The 17,609-nt window shown below is 42.1% G+C and overlaps 1 protein-coding gene across 16 annotated transcripts in view; it reads left to right on the plus strand.

The window, feature by feature from the left end:
- The window catches only part of MYCBP2 (MYC binding protein 2), a 399,577-nt gene that overhangs the window by 322,330 nt on the left and 59,638 nt on the right, over positions 1 to 17,609 (plus strand). The gene's annotated exons all lie outside the window — the stretch shown is intronic.

Here is a 17,609-nt window from a genome sequence, read left to right on the forward strand (position 1 = left end):
TTTTTTTAATGCAGAAAAGTTTTGTTTTTTTTCCCCAAAAAAAGTTTGAAAAATTACTGCGCAAATACCATGCGAGAGAGTTTCATCAGCTGCCCTTTAGTTTTTACATGTAGGAGAGAAATGTCAGAATTGGCCTGGATAGCAAGTGGTTTTTACATACCCCCAACTACCCCCAACTACCCCCCCCCCCTTCCAAAAAAAAAAACTTACCTGACGCCTTTCACCGCTCCAGCGCTGTCCCAGCTGCAGTACCTCTTCTCTCACTTTCTACTTTCACAGGAAACATTGACAACAGCCTGGACGTGGCTTATCAGTGCTGTGTGCTTATGGACGCACACAACCTGGCTCTGGACGGCACACGCATGGGTTCCCCTTTAGCACCTGGCTTGTCAAGGAGGCATGCAAAGCTGGGAGAAGGACTGTGCTTGCGAGGGACTGTGCTGTATCACTCCTTGCAATGTCATTGCACATAGCAAGTATAACCTTTTGCTTTAAAACAACAACAAAAAATAGTTTAATATTCAACGGGTACTGCCAAGTCTAAACTATATCCAATTCAATGCTTGGTATTCCTGTAAAAGCATATCCTCTATAGGAATCAGATTAAATACAAAGCTGGTGCAAGGCTTTTTGCCACCCCCCCCCCCAGCTCCACCCACTTTCCCCTGCATGCCCACGAGATTTTTCATAACCCCCCCCGTGTAACTCCCCAACAAGGGGTGGTGTACAATATACAGATGGGTGGCAGCAGGGACATGTACAATACACCCCTAGTGCCTAGTGAGAGTGCCGGCCCTGGGCAGCAGTGTTTGCAAAGAGAGGAGCAGTGTTGACAGTGAGGGGAAGGGTGCACATAATAAAGGCTGTCACTTGCCTACTCTGAATGCAGTCTCTGGCTCCTTTGTTTTCCTTGGTGCCAGTGAAGGAACGGTCATTCAGCTGCTGAAGTAGAGAAAGTGGTGGCATCAACCTGTGATGTCACAGGTTGACCCTGTCCCTTTACTTTGGCTGGGAGGCCTGACAGTTACACTCCATCGCTAAAGAAAACACACAGAAACCTGCAATTGCATTCAGAGCCGGCAAGTGACACGGCATATATTTGGTACACACTGCACCCTCCCTGTAAATGTGATGGCAATAAAGTCATGTTAAATTTTTTTAATGACCTTTACAGAGACGCCGTTTTCTTTAAAGTTTGTGCGCCCCACCGCAACAAATATACAAAAACCCACGTGCTCCTGGGTAACCAGAGCTCCTGCGTAACTCCTAAACTGATGACCTGTAGAGGCTTTTTAAAGCATTGCCTACGGAAAATATAGGGTATTGATGTTTTTTCGCTGTTTGCAAGGGCACACAATTTGAATACTTGAAATGTTGGGTACCTATTTACTCAGTTCATCTTTTATGTATTACAAAAAAAAATGGGTTATTGCATTTGTGTGCCCTAAAATAACCTTTAGCATAGTTGTTACTGAAATTTTAAACATTTAAGTACTTGTCTCAAAACCATGTCATCTTAGGTGCTACTGGAAGGACTGTGCTAAAAACTCAACTTTCTTTCTGGTATAAAAAAAACTAATGGCCAAGACCGGTTACTTTTCAGGACAGTAATGTCAAAATTGTGTCTTGAACGCGAGGTCTTGGTAACCGTGATGGTTAGAGTGGAGGTCCAACAGTGGGAGCAATTTGTGCAACACTTAGTATAACCGTATGAATTGGCAAATTAATAGCAAGAGGATGTTGAAAAAACATACAGCCTAAGGGCCAAATATAGCCTGACCCTAACTGGGGTAAAGAACACTGCCCACCTAAAAAGCATTTGTTGCGAAACGCATAATCAATTTGTTAGATAAACTTTGTGGAAAGATTCTAACGCTATTGGCATGCAAAGGAATAAGGAATCTGAAATGCACCTGGCTCATAGAACCTAGGTTCATACAGTCATATTATCAAGCAAGTTACTGAGAATAGAAGACTGGGCCCTGATGAAACAAAACTGTCTGATCTGGTAGAGGCTACAGAGTGACGGCTAACATTTGAATTTGGTCCACCTGCTATACTCTAATGCCCCATACACACTATCAGTTTTTTTACTGGATTATTGTTTGTTTGTTTTTTGTTTTTTTTTGGGAGTGTTGATACCAGGCTTACTATTTTTCATATTAATCTTCTAATCCCTCTCTGTCACACACTCCCATCTTCTTCCTCCCCTTTCCCCTAACCCCCCCCCCCCTCCTGCCTATCTGTGGACCACCTTTTCCTATTTTTTCCATAAGTACTTTAATTTCTATCTAAATTGTACCTTGTAGTATCTTGACTGTACCTATTTAGGGCTTCCTCAACCCCTCTGAGATGAGCCATTTCTTCCTGAAATCTACCCAGCACTTCCATTTCCCTATAATTGGAGTAATACTCTGCTCTTCCCGGCTACTTCTCAGACACTCCATTTTATAGGTCTTTTCTACCGAATCCACCCATTCCCACATTGACGGAACTTCCTTCTCTTGCCATTTCTTCGGTATTAATTTTTTACCTGCATTCAGCAGGTGGGGGATCACTGATTCCTTATATTGTCTGAGCCCGATTCTTGTCCCATGGAATAACACTACCCAGGGGTCAGCCTTCACCTCTTTGCCTGTAATCTCTTTAATGTGGGCTATAATTTGGTTCCAATAGGATTTTATTTTTGGACAACTCCACCACAAATGTGCCATCGTGCCCACCTCTCTACATCCTCTCCAACATTCCCTGGCGCCATCCTGCTGAAACTTGCTTTTCCTCTCTGGGGTATAATACCATCTCATCAAACATTTAGCGCTCATTTCCGCCGTTCTGGCGTCTACCGCCGGGCCATGCACTAATTTAAATATTTTCCTTACTATTGTGTTTTCTGGTTGTGATCCTAATTCCCTCTCCCATTTTTTGATGTACGCAGGTACCCCCAGCTCTACTCCCTCTAACAGCATTCTGTACCATCTCGAAACAACTTTCTTTGCTGTCTTTAATGTACAGAGTTGTTCCAACGGGGTCAGATCTTCCGCTGTTCTAACCCGTCCAGGGAGTTTTTTGATAAAACTCGAAAGCTGAGCGTACCTCCACTCATCAATTATCATCATCTCTTTTTTTTGTGCCAACTCATGATATGGTGCTAGTCCCTCCCCTTTCATTACATCTTTTAATTTTACCTCCTCTTTAACCCAATTCCCTCCTATTTCCTGACATCCTGGTAAGAAAAAATTATTATTCTTTAATGCTATAAGTGGTGAATTGTATTTTCCGTTAAATTGCCTATATATCTTATCCCAAATCCGCAATGTGTTTCGTGTAATATTATTCCCTTCCAAAAATACACTTCTCTCTAAAGGAGGATTCCAAATTTGCTTATCTAATTTTGTTCTACATAAATCGTGTTCCAGTCTCACCCATCTTTTCTCTGTGTTATCCCTTATGCTCCATTCACTCACTCTAGACACCACAACAGCTTCATAATAAGTCTGCGCATCTGGCACTGCTACTCCACCCCTGTTCTTTGGTTGTCGGAGTGTAGCTAGGGCCACCCTGGCTTTTTTATTTTTCCAAACAAATTTCATTAGGATAGATTTTAATTTTGACAAGTAAACATTGGACAGAGGAATAGGGAGCATCTGAAACCTGTATAAGATCTTAGGAAATATTATCATCTTTAATGAATTTATTCTTCCCAGCCATGATAATGCCCTATAGCTACACCTTTTACATTCTGCCTGTATCTCGTCTAGTAACGGGATATAATTACAACGGTACATTTTCCTCTCTGTTTTTGCTAATTTTATCCCTAAATATTTAAGCTCACTCTTCCACGGGAGTTTCCAACTTTGTTGTACCTTTTGTGCCTCTCGCTTGTTAATATTGATATTCATTATCTCCGATTTTGACCTATTTATTTTAAAATTTGAGACCTCCCCGTATTGGTCGAGTAGCTCAAATAATTTAGGCATAGATGTCTTTGGGTTGTTCAAGTAAATTAAGATATCGTCCGCAAAAGCGGAGTATTTATATTCCACTTTTTCCACTTTCACCCCTTCTATCCCCGGATCCCCTCTTATTGCTGCCAGGAGTGGCTCCAAGGAGAGCACAAACAGGAGGGGCGAAAGCGGACAGCCCTGCCTTGTACCCCTCTCCATTTCGAAAGGCTCCGACACATACCCATTAACTTTTATACATGTCTTTGGATGCTCGTACAGTACCTTTATCTTCTGTAACATCTTAGGTCCTAGCCCCATCTTCTCTAATGTCTTAAACATAAACCCCCAGTCTACTCTGTCGAAGGCTTTCTGTGCGTCCAACGACAGGAGCAGACTGGGGGTTCCACCCTGTCGCATCTTTTGAAGCAGGAGGAGTGTCTTTATTCCGTTATCCTTTCCCTCTCGTCCCCCTATGAAGCCCGTCTGGTCTGGGTGGACCAGTGATGTCATTAAACCCTTCATTCGCTCTAATATTTTAGCATATAGTTTTGTATCCGCGTTTAACAGCGAAATCGGCCTGTAGCTGGTACACTGTGTGGGATCTTTGCCCTCCTTCCGTATTAGAGTAATTGTAGCCCTTAAATCTTCATTACTTATTCTATATTCTTCTCCTAGGCCATTCATATACCGACACAATTGGGGAACAAGGGCCTCTCTAAACGTTTTATAATATAATGTTGTGAAACCGTCTGGTCCCGGGGATTTTCCTGGTGCTGATTTTAATAATGCTCTAACTATTTCATCCTCCGAAACTGGCCTTTCAAGTATGTCCCTTTCCGTGGGGGTGATTATAGTCAAAGTATTTTTCTCCAAAAATTCCCTGATCTTCTGCTCTTTATCTCCGTTTTTGACCTTTTTCTTACTGTCTGTAAATATCCGCTCAAAGTATAGTCTAAAAGTTTCTGCTATATCTTTGGTAGTATAGAGCACTTTTCCATTTTTATTCTTAACTTCCCCAATGAAATTTTTCCCTTTTTTCTTTTTTAACATTCTGGCTAAAAACTTGCTTGATTTATCTCCCCATAAATATTGTTCCTTGGCCAACCCTTTAAACGTCATCGCCGCTTCTTGGTCCAAAAGGTCCTTCAGCTCCATCCTTACCGTTAATAACTTTTTAAATACCAGGTCATTTTGGGGCAGACTTTTTTTTTATGGTCTTGTTCTAAACAATGTATCTCACTCATTAATTTATTGATTTTTTCGGCTCTCATTCTTTTCTTTTTAGATTGCATAGATATCAGTATTCCCCTTATATAGTCCTTATGCGCATCCCACAACGTGTTACTTTTAATTCCCTCTGTATCATTAAATGTAAAATATTGATCGATCTCACTCGCGATTTTTATCCTGTCCTCCTCCCTAAGCAATAGCTCCTCATTCAACCGCCATCCAGAGAGGTTCCTCCCTATCCTTGAGATGTTTAGGCATAGTTTTACCGGGGCGTGGTCCGAAAGAGTCATCACTTCTATCCCTGAATCCATCACATATTCCAATAGCCCATGGTCTATGAATATGTAATCAATGCGTGAATACGTCCCATGGACTGATGAATAGAAGGAATAATCACGTGACAGGGGATTTTTTGCTCTCCATACATCCACTAATTGGTTGTTATATAGCTTTTGAACTATATTTTTGTGTGCTGCGCTTCTCATCTTTTTAACCTCCGAAGAACTATCGACTTCCGGGTTGAGGCCGAAATTTAAATCTCCCATCATAATTACATAACCTGCTTTAAAGTCCATAAGTTTATATAATATCTTATTTAAAAAACTAATTGGGTTGCTATTCGGAGCATAAATATTTACTAAAGTACACTCCAATTCCTCTAATGTACCTCTTAGGAACAAATATCTTCCCTCTGCATCGCACATTTTTTCCTTCAACTGAAACCTTACTCTTTTGGAAAACCCTATCGCTACCCCTCTACTTCTGGCTGAAATAGTATCACTATAGAACCAGACTGGGTAGTTATTGGAATATAATCTAATGTTTGATGCGAGGGAGATTGTGTCTCCTGTAGAGATATAACGTCAGCCTCATAGCGCTTCAATTCTGCTAAGATCTTATGTCTTTTTATTGGGGTATTCATGCCCTTCACGTTATGGGACATAAATTTCAAGCCGTCTATTTTACTGTTGCCCATCTATTTGTCCTACATTTCCCTGCCCTACATAGGTACTTCTTATCTTGTTTACTAAGGTGGTCCACATTTTTCCTCTACCCTCCCCCACCCCTCTTTCCACTTTACTTCCCTTCCCCAACCTTATACCTTCCCTAACTACCCCTCCCTCCTTCCCTTCTTTGCATCCCATACCCACCTCCCTCCTTACCTTCCCCCTTCCCCCCAACTCCCTTGGCCTATTTACGGCCTTTGTTAGGTTAATGGTCGTACACACCCCTACCATCTCCTAATCTATTTGTTAAGAGGGTTTGGGGCTTTTCCACCTGCGCCTCTCCCGCCTCTCCCCATGAGACAGGAGGTATTAAATCCCACAATCTTGTTTAAATTATATATTTTCCTTATTTCCTTCCCCTTTTCCCTCCCCTCCTTTCCCCGGACCCATTTTTTCCCCCTACAATGAGCCCATTATTCCATCTGCCAACCAGGAAGTATAGGCGGGCGTATTCCCAGTTTCTCACAAAAATCTTCCAAATCTTCCGGGAAAACCAGCTTCGCCGATTTACCATCTTTGTTCCCTATTAAGCAAGCAGGAAAGCCCCATCTATATTTAATGTTCTGAGCTTGCAATTCATCTAGTAGGGGTTTCAAAAGTCTTTTCCTTAAAAGCGTCTCGGGTGCCATATCCGGGAATATCTGTATTTCTCTTCCTTCATATACATGTGGGGTTTTTCCCCTTAACTTTTTCCATATTACTTCTTTTTCATCGAAAAATGTGAACCGCACTATTATGTCTCTCGGTCTGTCCATATCTCTAAATCTTGTTTTACCAATTCTATGGATTCTATCAATCCTTGGTGGAGCTCCCATCTCATTTCCCCAGCAAGGGGCGAGAATGCTGTTTAGTATTACTCTTAAGTCTTCGCCTTTTGTTTCCGGGATTGAGCGCAATTTCAAATTTTTCCTTCTACTTCTATTTTCCTGGTCTTCCAGTTTATACAGCGTATTCCTTTGTGTTTGTTGAAGTGTTCTTAGTTGATCTTTAACTTTGTTTAGCTCTATGGCTTGGAGATCCATACGATTTTCTGTAGCTTCTACTCTCTCTAGTAATCCGCCTAGGTCTTCTCGGAGCCCCCTGATGTCCATTTTGATTGCATTCTCTAATTTTGAAAGCATCTCTGCCATTTCTCCTTTTGAGGGAGGAAGATCTTCTGTCCTTATTTCTTCCGTTTTGCTGCTCTCCCAGTCACTTTCTATTATTGTGTCCTCACTGGTATGTTGTGTTCCTCCACCCTTATGTTTGCCCGATCCCTTCTTGTACTCTGAGATGGTTGATTGTCTTTTATCCAATCCCGCTTCTTTGGGGCTTGCTCCTTGTGTCATATACTGTTGGATCGACGTATCTAGACTCTTATCTTTTATGTTCCGTGCGGCTCCACTTTTCGCCATCTTATTTGCTGACTTACTCATAGTTCAATCTATCTCAAAATTATGTGGATCCTAAACACCTCGAAAACTCTTTCCCTTAAGTCTTAATTTATCGATGGAATCGCTTCCTCCAGCGACTTTCCTTCTATGAAGCTGATCATCCAGTTTACCTCTTTGCTCCCCGCTTTTACTTAGGGAATCTCAACCTTTTTCCACTCTATGTCTATGTTCCGCTGGCAGAGTCCCTTGGGGGACCCCTTGACACTAACTTCTTCTCTCAGAATAATAATACTGCTCCCCGTTATATTTTATTTTAATATCTTCCTCCACTACATAATCTGAGGAGGTTTCTTACCTAAGCGACAGGTAACCTTTAACCGCGCCAATCCTCCCCTAGGTTGAAACCTATGGATCCTGGGCTTGACGGGTCACCCTGATATCTTGTCGAGTGCTTAGCGCCTCCTGTCTTTCGATATCCAACCTCGCATGGAGAGATAGAATAGCTGGGCTGTGGAGTTTGACCTCTATTTCTTATTCCTGATGTGATTCACAGGCAGAGTGGCAAAAGGTTGTCAATATCTTATCCCAGGGGAGGGGGGACCGTCCAGCCATTTAGGAACTCATCTCTATTCTCCACTAAGAACAGAAGAGTCCCTTAAAAGGGAGAATAGGATATCCTGAATTCAAGGAAATTTGTACTGATCTGGAATGCACACGGCAAGGAGAGAAAAAAAAACAAAAAAAGCAAAAACAAAAAAAATCCCTGTAATCAAATCATGCGATTTTCCTCTTATTGTATAATGTATACGATATTACAAGCGATTCAGGTAGTCTATTCAATTTCCTGTTGCATAAACAATATGTGCTGACGGAGAGGGAAAAAGGAGGAGGAGAAAAAAAAACAACAAAAAAAAAGCAAAAAAGGGGACAAACAGGAAGAGGAAAGAAAAAAACCTCCTCCCCCAGTTATATCCGTCTAGCGTTTCAACCGTAAGAAAAAAGAGCTTAAAGTAGCATTGCAGATCTCTTTGCGATTAATTCCTCCTACCATAATTTCTCTTCTAAGGTTCTTAAAGTCAGGTCCAGGTATCTAGTCCGCTCTTATGTGTATCCGGGTCAGCAAGAAAGTAAGGATAAAGAAAAACCTTTTTTAATCCCACACCATTAAATCCACACTCTGATGCATATAAACTGCTTTTCTCATCAATGTTTGCTCAATGGTATAAATGCTTCGCCCAGCAAATGCATATACCCCTAGAATAGAGGCAAACCTCATGGACTTCCTCCACCTATCCATGCGAGATTTGTCCTGGCGGTAGGTATTTATCCCTTCATTTTGAACCATGCGACTTTTTCTCACGTATTATTGCACATGTGCAAATTTCGCATGCACTTGCGATAGTCAATGAAGTAATGTTTCAACTTATTTAAGGGAAATAATGCGTGTTGACCCTGCGGATCCACTACTGTTTAGGGGAACACTTTCCAAGTTATCTCCTGGTATACTGAGCATAGCCGTTACCATATGCATATACAATGAGACTACGATCCTGTTAAGGTTTATACAACCCTGCAGTTGCTTTAAATTCAAAACTGTCGATGGAAACATGCAACCAAGGAAAACTTATCCGCAGCCGGGCTTCCTCATCTACTTAACAAGGCTCCTTTTGACCTGCATACATTTAACCCCATAGACACGTTATTTGTTTCCCCTGGTTAGATGTATATTACACAGCAACAATATTGTGACTTTAAGAATGTTACCGTCCTTGTCAATGCTGTGTCTCTTTCCCACTGGTCTCCTTCTAGTTTCCGGGCTCCGGAGGGTCTCCTCCAAATTCCTCCGAGGTCCTGCTGCATAGCCAGGGGGTATCCGTTGTGCACTAGAGCGGAGAGGGGGGAGTGGGAGTGGGCCGGTCGAGGTGATGAGGCTGGGGGAAGCTCCGTACTCAGGACTGCGGGATGTTAGCAGCACCGCACCGAGCGCTTCCACATGTCTGGGCTGGGATCTCTCACCTCCCTGCTCCAAACCATGCCTTGCTGTTTGTTCGTCGGTGCGGTGAGCTTAGCGCTGGCAGGCCCCTCCCCTCAGGCGGACACTACGTCCTCTCGTTACACATCCGCCCTGCGTGTGAGAATGAAGTTTTTTTTTTTCATTCAGGTTTACCAAAACCATAAAGTGCAAGGGCCTGCCTGATTGCATACAAATTGAAACTCTTAAGGTTTGACCTCATTGTATGGTTTTGGTAAATCTGAAGTTAAAACTCATCAGAAAAACTGATGGTGTGTATGGGGCTTGAGACCAGAGCTACAAGAATGACTGGAAAGATCCCAGGCCCAAGCTAAACTGTGTATTAGGTCAACGACATTGACCTAAATATGACCATGTGCCCTTATTAGATCAATGATGTATGCAAGCTTTCGCACCCTTTCGTATATATCGGCTAACTTCTGGGTTTAGACTGAACCCAAGCCCACTGCTAGTCCAGAGCCACAGGTTCTGCTGATGGATGTTTTGGAACTATACAAGCACTATAAATATGCCGCTACTGAAGGAACCCATAGTAAACGTTTGGAGATACTCTAGTTTTCAAAAGAAAATGGCTTACCCTAGTAATCTCTAGGGCTTAATAAAGATATGGCAGTTCCAGGCTCTGTACTAGACATCCAGTTTTTATATAGGTTAGTGATGGCCTTTTGCGAGACATATTGTAAGTTTAGGATAATACCTCCATTTAAGTCCATATGTGTCTGAGTAGACCTGTTTTGTGTTTCCTGTACTGATGTAACCCAATGCAGTGCTTTATTTACGGTATGTTTACAGTTTTTTTTTTATATTGTCTTTATAAGCAGAAGAATGCTTTATGTGCCATAATGATGGCATGGGGAGAGAGCGGTATATTTGCCGTTGGTACATATTTTAATGGCCTTGAGCATGGCCATTTACCAAACCTGCTTTAGTTTCAGACTGCTCAAAGGGGTATGTGAATAATACTATTGCATATGTTACAGGCTTTACAAACTAATGTGGTAAAACCAGATTTTATAAAGGCCACCATCCGTAAGGTAGTTTTGAATTTGGCAGCAACACATCTCAAAGTTGGAACAGGGCCGTGTTTACCCTGTGTAACTTCCCCTCTTTTAAAGCCCAACTCCAGGTAAACCTGCAGTGGGGCTGTGGTCTAGCAGTCTTGTGTTTTGGGCTGTTCCTGAATTCAAGCCCATAGATCTGCTCTGGACAGGTGGATGTCAGGAACAGTCCACCGCTGGATTGTGGGCAAAGCGATGTTTACCGCTCGAGCAGAGGATTGGGTGAGTATAAGCTTTCTGGTTGCCCCAGGACAAAACTAGCAGTTGACCCATGCAAGGTAGGCACAACCCATCTACAAGGGCAAACTTTATTTTTTGTCCGAAGTTGGGCTTTAACACTCTGTAAACATCTGGGAACTGAGGAGACCAGTTTCTGGAGTTTTGGGAGAGAAGTATCGTTGCATTCTTAGCTGATAAAGGATTCTATTTGCGCAACAGTCCTGGATCTTCTTTGAAAAAATTTGGTGCATCTTGAAATGAAAAATATGTCAATTAGTGGAAAGTCTGCACTGCATGTAGGCCAGTTAAGCACGTGGACTCTTCTATACCAACGCTATGCTATTGTCATAGATGCAGTATGTGGTTTAGCATTGTCCTGCTGAAATATGTAAGGCCTTCCCTAAAAAGGGTGTTGTTGGGGTGGGAGCATATAATGCTTTAAAACATGGATATACAGTATCTCACAAAGTTAGTACACCCCTCACATTTTTGTTTTATATCTTCATGTGATAACACTGAAGAAATGACCATTTGCTACAATGTAGTGAGTGTACAGCTTGTATAACAGTGTGAATTTGCTGTCCCCTCACAATAACTCACAACCATTAATGTCTCAACTGCTGGCAACAAAAGTGAAAATGTCCTAATTGGGCTCAAAGTGTCGATATTTTGTGTGTTTTTTGCATTACTTTCCAGCACTGCCTTAACACTCTTGGGCATGGCATTCACCAGAGTGTCACAGGTTGCCACTGGAGTCCTCTTCCACTACTCCATTATAACACGAAGCTGGTGGATGTTGGAGACCTTGTGCTCCTCCACATAGCCCAATGAGCCATTTTCCCTCCATTGTGACATGTGACTCGTTAGTGTTAAGGTCTCAGGTGTGAATGGGGATCAGGTGTGTTAAATTTGGTGTTATTGCTCTCTCTTACTGGTTACTGAAAGTTCAACATGGCATCTTAATGGCAAAGAACTGAGGATCTGATTTCTTCAGTGGTGTCACATAAAAAGATAAAATATTTACAAAAATGTAAACGGTGTGCTCACTTTTGTGAGATAGTGTATTTTTTAGCATTGATTGATCCTTTCCAGATATGCAACCTGCCCGTTCCACACCAGAGATGGAGGCCTTAAAATTGAGCATTTATAACAAGCAGTCTGACCTCCAAACAGTTATCCACTTTGCAACGGGCCATTTTAAATGAGCTTTGGCCCAGAGAAGGCAACGTTTCTGGATCGTGTTCATATATGGCTTCTTCTTTGCCTGATAAAGCTTGCTTTTTTGCATGGCATGGCCAGCTGTGTTCAGATAGTTGTTTTTGGAAGTATTTCTGGGCCCATGCAGTGATGTCCATCTCAGAAATATGCCTGTTTTAATGCAATGCCGTCAAAGGGTCCAAAGATGAGCATCCAATGTTGCGTTTCTGACTTTTCCCTTGCGCACAAACAGATTTATATAGATTCTACATCTTTTGATATGTACTGTAGATATAGAAAAGCAAGGAGGTTACCATAGCTCTACTGCTTAATATAGAAGTGCATAAATTGGAGTCCAGTGCTCTAGCCAGGGCATTCAGCTCTCATAAAGGGGTATTGCTAGTTAGAACGGCTGGTGACACTGTGTGCTCTTGAATTGAAGTACTTTATTTACTACATGGGTACAGGGTAAATGCGGACTCATTTCCGTTATGAAGCCTTCATCAAAGCATTAGGTGACATATTTACAGTCTTTGCAAATTTAGGTTGATAAACATTATTCTGAAATTGTTCATCAATTTTTCAATGCAGCTTTTCAGATTAGTGAACTTCTGCCCTTCTTTACTTCTAAGACACTGACTCTAAGATGGCCTTGTTATACCCAGTCATGTTACTAACCTGTTGCCAATTAACCTAATTAGTTGCAAAATGTTCTTCCAGCTCTTCCTTGTTCGTACCATGTACGTTGACAGCTTATCTTTTTTGGGATTTGTTGCTGCCATCAATTTAAAAATTGCCTTATGTTTTTCTTAAAATTGTGCATTTTCTCGGCCTAAACATTTGATGATATCAATTTTTTTTCTATTGTGAATAAAGTATGGGTTTATGAGATTTGCAAATTGTGGGATTTTGTAGATTTTACACAGCATCACGTATTAAATAGTTGTTTTAAATTTTGTGTGTTCAGTTTATAAAGGGACTTTGTAAGCCCCATGTTAGAGGTTGCCTAGCTTGCCATTCATGTAAAAATAAACGGATTTGCATGTAAATTAAAGAGAAATGTTTATTAACTAACCTCCCAGTAGGTCAGTCATTACTCCTTGCTAGTGTATGTAGCCTTCCTAGCAAAGAAATGCTGTTCTTGTAGCCTATTCCCAGATTTGGATACCTGTCCACAGATGCAGTTTTGTTAGTTTCCCCACACCTGTACATGCTATAAAATGCTATGCAGACTAGGGAGGGCTTACGGACAGTTTCCAGTCTAACGATGTAAAGTGATTGTAAAGGTAAAAGTTATTTTACCTAATGCATGGATTACCATGTTCAACCCAGTGCTGTGCATGGGAGCAGCATCTCTCTCTCTCTCTCGCGCTCTCTCTCGCGCTCTCTCTCTCTCGCGCTCTCTCTCTCTCGCGCTCTCTCTCTCTCTCGCGCTCTCTCTCTCTCGCGCTCTCTCTCTCTCGCGCTCTCTCTCTCTCGCGCTCTCTCTCTCTCGCGCTCTCTCTCTCTCGCGCTCTCTCTCTCTCGCGCTCTCTCTCTCTCGCGCTCTCTCTCTCTCGCGCTCTCTCTCTCTCGCGCTCTCTCTCTCTCGCGCTCTCTCTCTCTCGCGCTCTCTCTCTCTCGCGCTCTCTCTCTCTCGCGCTCTCTCTCTCTCGCGCTCTCTCTCTCTCGCGCTCTCTCTCTCTCGCGCTCTCTCTCTCTCGCGCTCTCTCTCTCTCTCTCTCTCTCGGCAGTGGGAGCCATTTGCTGCTGTCAATCAAATCTTGTGATGATAGAGTGGTGCTGAGCTGCACTGTCTGTGTCAATGGATTGAGTTCACAGGTGTGCCACCATTGGAAGCGGCTTCCTATGGTGGCAAAACGAGAAAAGGATCATCCAGAAGCACTGACCTGAGAAGGAGGGTTTAGAAACTACTCTGTGCAAAACCATTGAACAGGGCAGGTAGTTGTACCAGGGTTGTTTTTTAAAACAAAAATTCAATTACTTTATTCATAACCGATTAAAAGCGTTGCATTCTAAAATGCCTAGAAAGGGTATAAAAATGCCCTTCTGAAAATACCAGTTACCAGCTTTGTCTGTTTCCATGGTTTGAGTCGTATGCATCAAGGGAAAAGTCAAAATACTTGTTCCCGGTCAGTGACCCAAAAAGGGGATTGATGTAAAGCCATATGTGGAATTTTCAGAAACGGAGGTCAGCACTGGCAGCCATCATGTCTGTTTAGTGTACCCTAAATCTATTTTTCAGCATGACAGAATGCCTCACTTTATTTTATATTGTTTCTGCAAGTCTGTTGTAAACTTTACCAGGAGATCTTGTCAATAACAGCACTTCTGTTGCGGATTGACACTATAAAGCTGTTGCCTCACAGCAGTGTTAGCCTGCCATTCTTTTTTTCCTTTGGTTGGTCATTGTATTGCATATCTGATTGGCCCGATAGGCAGTTTTAACTAAAGGCACGCACACAGGCTGACAATGCTACTACTAATTGGGAAACAGTTAATTTCCATTGTCAACTTGCAACAATATGTTCTGTTGCTGGCAGGATCTCTAGGTAGATAAGTTTACACTTTTGAAACTACATTTATTAATTTTTTTTAAGCTCATTGGGGAGTGGGTCGGGGTCTAGAATACAGCATTGTATACTGTATGCAATTTATGCTACGTACAGTTTATACAATACAGCGGGCGCATCTGTGAGTGAAGGTAATAGTTTGGATCACCTAAGTCCAAACTGTTTTACCTAACCTATAGCTAGATTTAGGCCTTAAAGCACTGCTTGTCTCAATTTTGACATATCACTACTGTGCTAGTTAAGGCTACTGTTGCCAGAGGCTTTGACATGAGGAAACATAAGGCCTGCCTCCTAGCAAGATGGCTGTCTCCACACAGACACATTGCATAACAGGTCATTGTAAGTCGGTAATGGGGAAAAGCTATATTGCAGGTACAACACAAACACTGCTGGTCAAACCCTGTGCCCTCTGCCTGCTATTTTTTAGGCACAGCTTCCAGGGTTAAATTCCTCTTAAAGTAATTGACCCTGCAAAAGGTATGCAGATATGTATATAACCAGTAACTCTACTTTTGTCGGGGGGGGGGGCGGGGTGGGGGGGGAACGACTCCTCTGGGTGTTCAAAGTACATTGAAGGGAATTTAACAAATTTTGTTGCAGATTCTTACCTGTTTCTACCTTGAAGAAAAAAACTGTTCTTTTTGGATACTAGTTCTGAAGGAGAATGCAGTATGAGGGCAGTGGCAGGGTTTACATTCTTTTGATGCGATCAACCCTTTCGTAGCATCTAACCAAAACTGAAATTTTTGCTGCAGTGGATGCCTGAAATAGGGCTTGTATCTTAGAGCAGACTTCTGGGAAAATTCATAAACCAATCACTGAAGCAGGAAATGTTTCTGGCAGTGTACTGTACACTAACTGTATACAGAATGCATCTGGGTTGCCATAATGCTTTGAATTTTACAGAAAATGGCAGTGCTACAGATTGAAAAGGAATAACCTTAAAGTGGTTGTAACTGCACTTAGTTATTTTCTGGCACTCGCCTGTCTTCCTTAACCACTGGTCACTTAGACCCCCTTCCTAACCAGACCAATTTTCAGATTTTGATGCTCACACTTTGGATGACAATTACTCAGCCATGCAACACTGTACCCATATGATTTATTTTTATTTTTTTTTCACACAAATAGACCTTTCTTTTGGTGGTATTTAATCACCCCTGGGTTCTTTATTTTTTGCAATATAAAAAAAAGAATTTGGTAAAAAAAAAAAATTCTATGTTAAAATGTATGGCAGAGTATGGCAGCCTTGCTATCCATTTCCCTTAATAGAAGAAAACATTTTATTACCTTTTGCCTGCAATGGTAGCTTTATATAGAGTAAATACGTGCTATGTAAGTGCCTTTTCAGGTGGTTTTGCTATAGAAATGGTTATGTGCTTTGAATATTATGTGCTTTTACATAAGATTTTTCTTTGTCTAAGTTTTAACCACTTCAGCCCCAGAAGATTTTACCCCCTTCCTGACCAGAGCACTTTTTACAATTTGGCATGGCGTCACTTGGATAATTGCGCGGTCATGCGACGCTGTACCCAAACAAAATTTGCACCCCCCCCCCCCCACAAATAAAGCTTTCTTTTGGTGGTGTTTGGTCACCTGCAGTTTTATTTTTATTTTTTTGTGCTATTAACAAAAAAGTGAGACAATTTTGAAAACAATATTTTTTACTTTTTGCTATAGTATCCTTAACCACTTAACAACCAGCCCATAGCCGAATGATGGCTTCACCGTGATTGTTTAACTCTGAGAAGCCGTTAAATAATGGCCCCTCAGAATCCCGCTCTCGCGCGCCCCCTGGGGCACGCACTCGAGAGCATCCGTGACCGCCGGGTCCACATCACGGCTCATTGCGGCCGTTTACCACGTGATCGCTCCGTCAAATGACAGAGCGAGCACTTGTAAACAAACCGCCGTCATGTTATGACGCCGGTTCCTCCCTCCCCTCTCTGTACCGATCGGTACAGCAGAGGGGGAAGTGATCGGTGTCAGCAGCGCTGTGGCCTGCATCTGCAGTGCCCACATCGCTGCTCATGGAAATTTAACCCCTCAATTCCCTGCTAATACTCTGCAATTCCCTGCAGTTTTTTATTTTTTATATATTTCCGGCTTCCCAGCCTAGAGGTGAGATGCGGGGTCTTATTGACCCCATATCTCACTGTAAAGAGGATCTGTCATGCCATATTCCTATTACAAGAGATGTTTACATTCCTTGTAATAGGAATAAAAGTGATCAAAAAATTTATTTTTGGGGAAAACAATGTCAAACTAAAAGTAAAATGAACAATAACATTTTTTTTTATTTAAAGCACCCCTGTCCCCATGTGCTCTCATACAGAAGTGAACGCATGCGCAAGTCCCGCCCACATATGAAAACGGTGTTCAAACCACGCATGTGAGGTATCGCTGCGAACGTTAGCGCGAGAGCAATAATTTTGGCCCTAGACCACCTCTAACTCAAAACATGTAACCAGTAAAAAAATGTTAAGCGTCGCCTATGGGGATTTTTACGTAGCGACGTTTGGCGCCATTCCATGAGCGTGTGCAATTTTGAAGGGTGACCTGTTGGGTATCTATTTACTCAGCGTAACTTCATCTTTCACATTATGCAAAAACATTTGGCTAACGTTACTGTGTTTTTTTTTTTTTTTTTTTTTTTTTTTTAAGCGCAAAACTGTTCCCCCCCCCCCAAAAAACGCGTTCGAACAATTGCTGCGCAAATACCGTGTGGGATAACAAGTTGCAATGACCACCATTGTATTCTCTAGGATCTTTGCTTAAAAAAAAAACATATATAATATATATAATGTTTTGGGGTTCTATGTAATTTTCTAGCAAATGATGATTTTTATATGTAAGAGAGATGTCAGAATTGGCCTGGGTGCTCCAGAACGCCTGATGGTGCTCCCTGCATGTTGGGCCTCTGTATGTGGCCACGCTGTGTAAAAGTCTCACACGTGGTATCGCTATACTCGGGAG

Source organism: Lithobates pipiens, unplaced genomic scaffold, assembly GCF_037356315.1.
Source record: "Lithobates pipiens isolate NorthernLeopardFrog02 unplaced genomic scaffold, aLitPip1_a1.2 Scaffold_16, whole genome shotgun sequence".
In the NCBI taxonomy this organism is placed as follows: domain Eukaryota; kingdom Metazoa; phylum Chordata; class Amphibia; order Anura; family Ranidae; genus Lithobates; species Lithobates pipiens.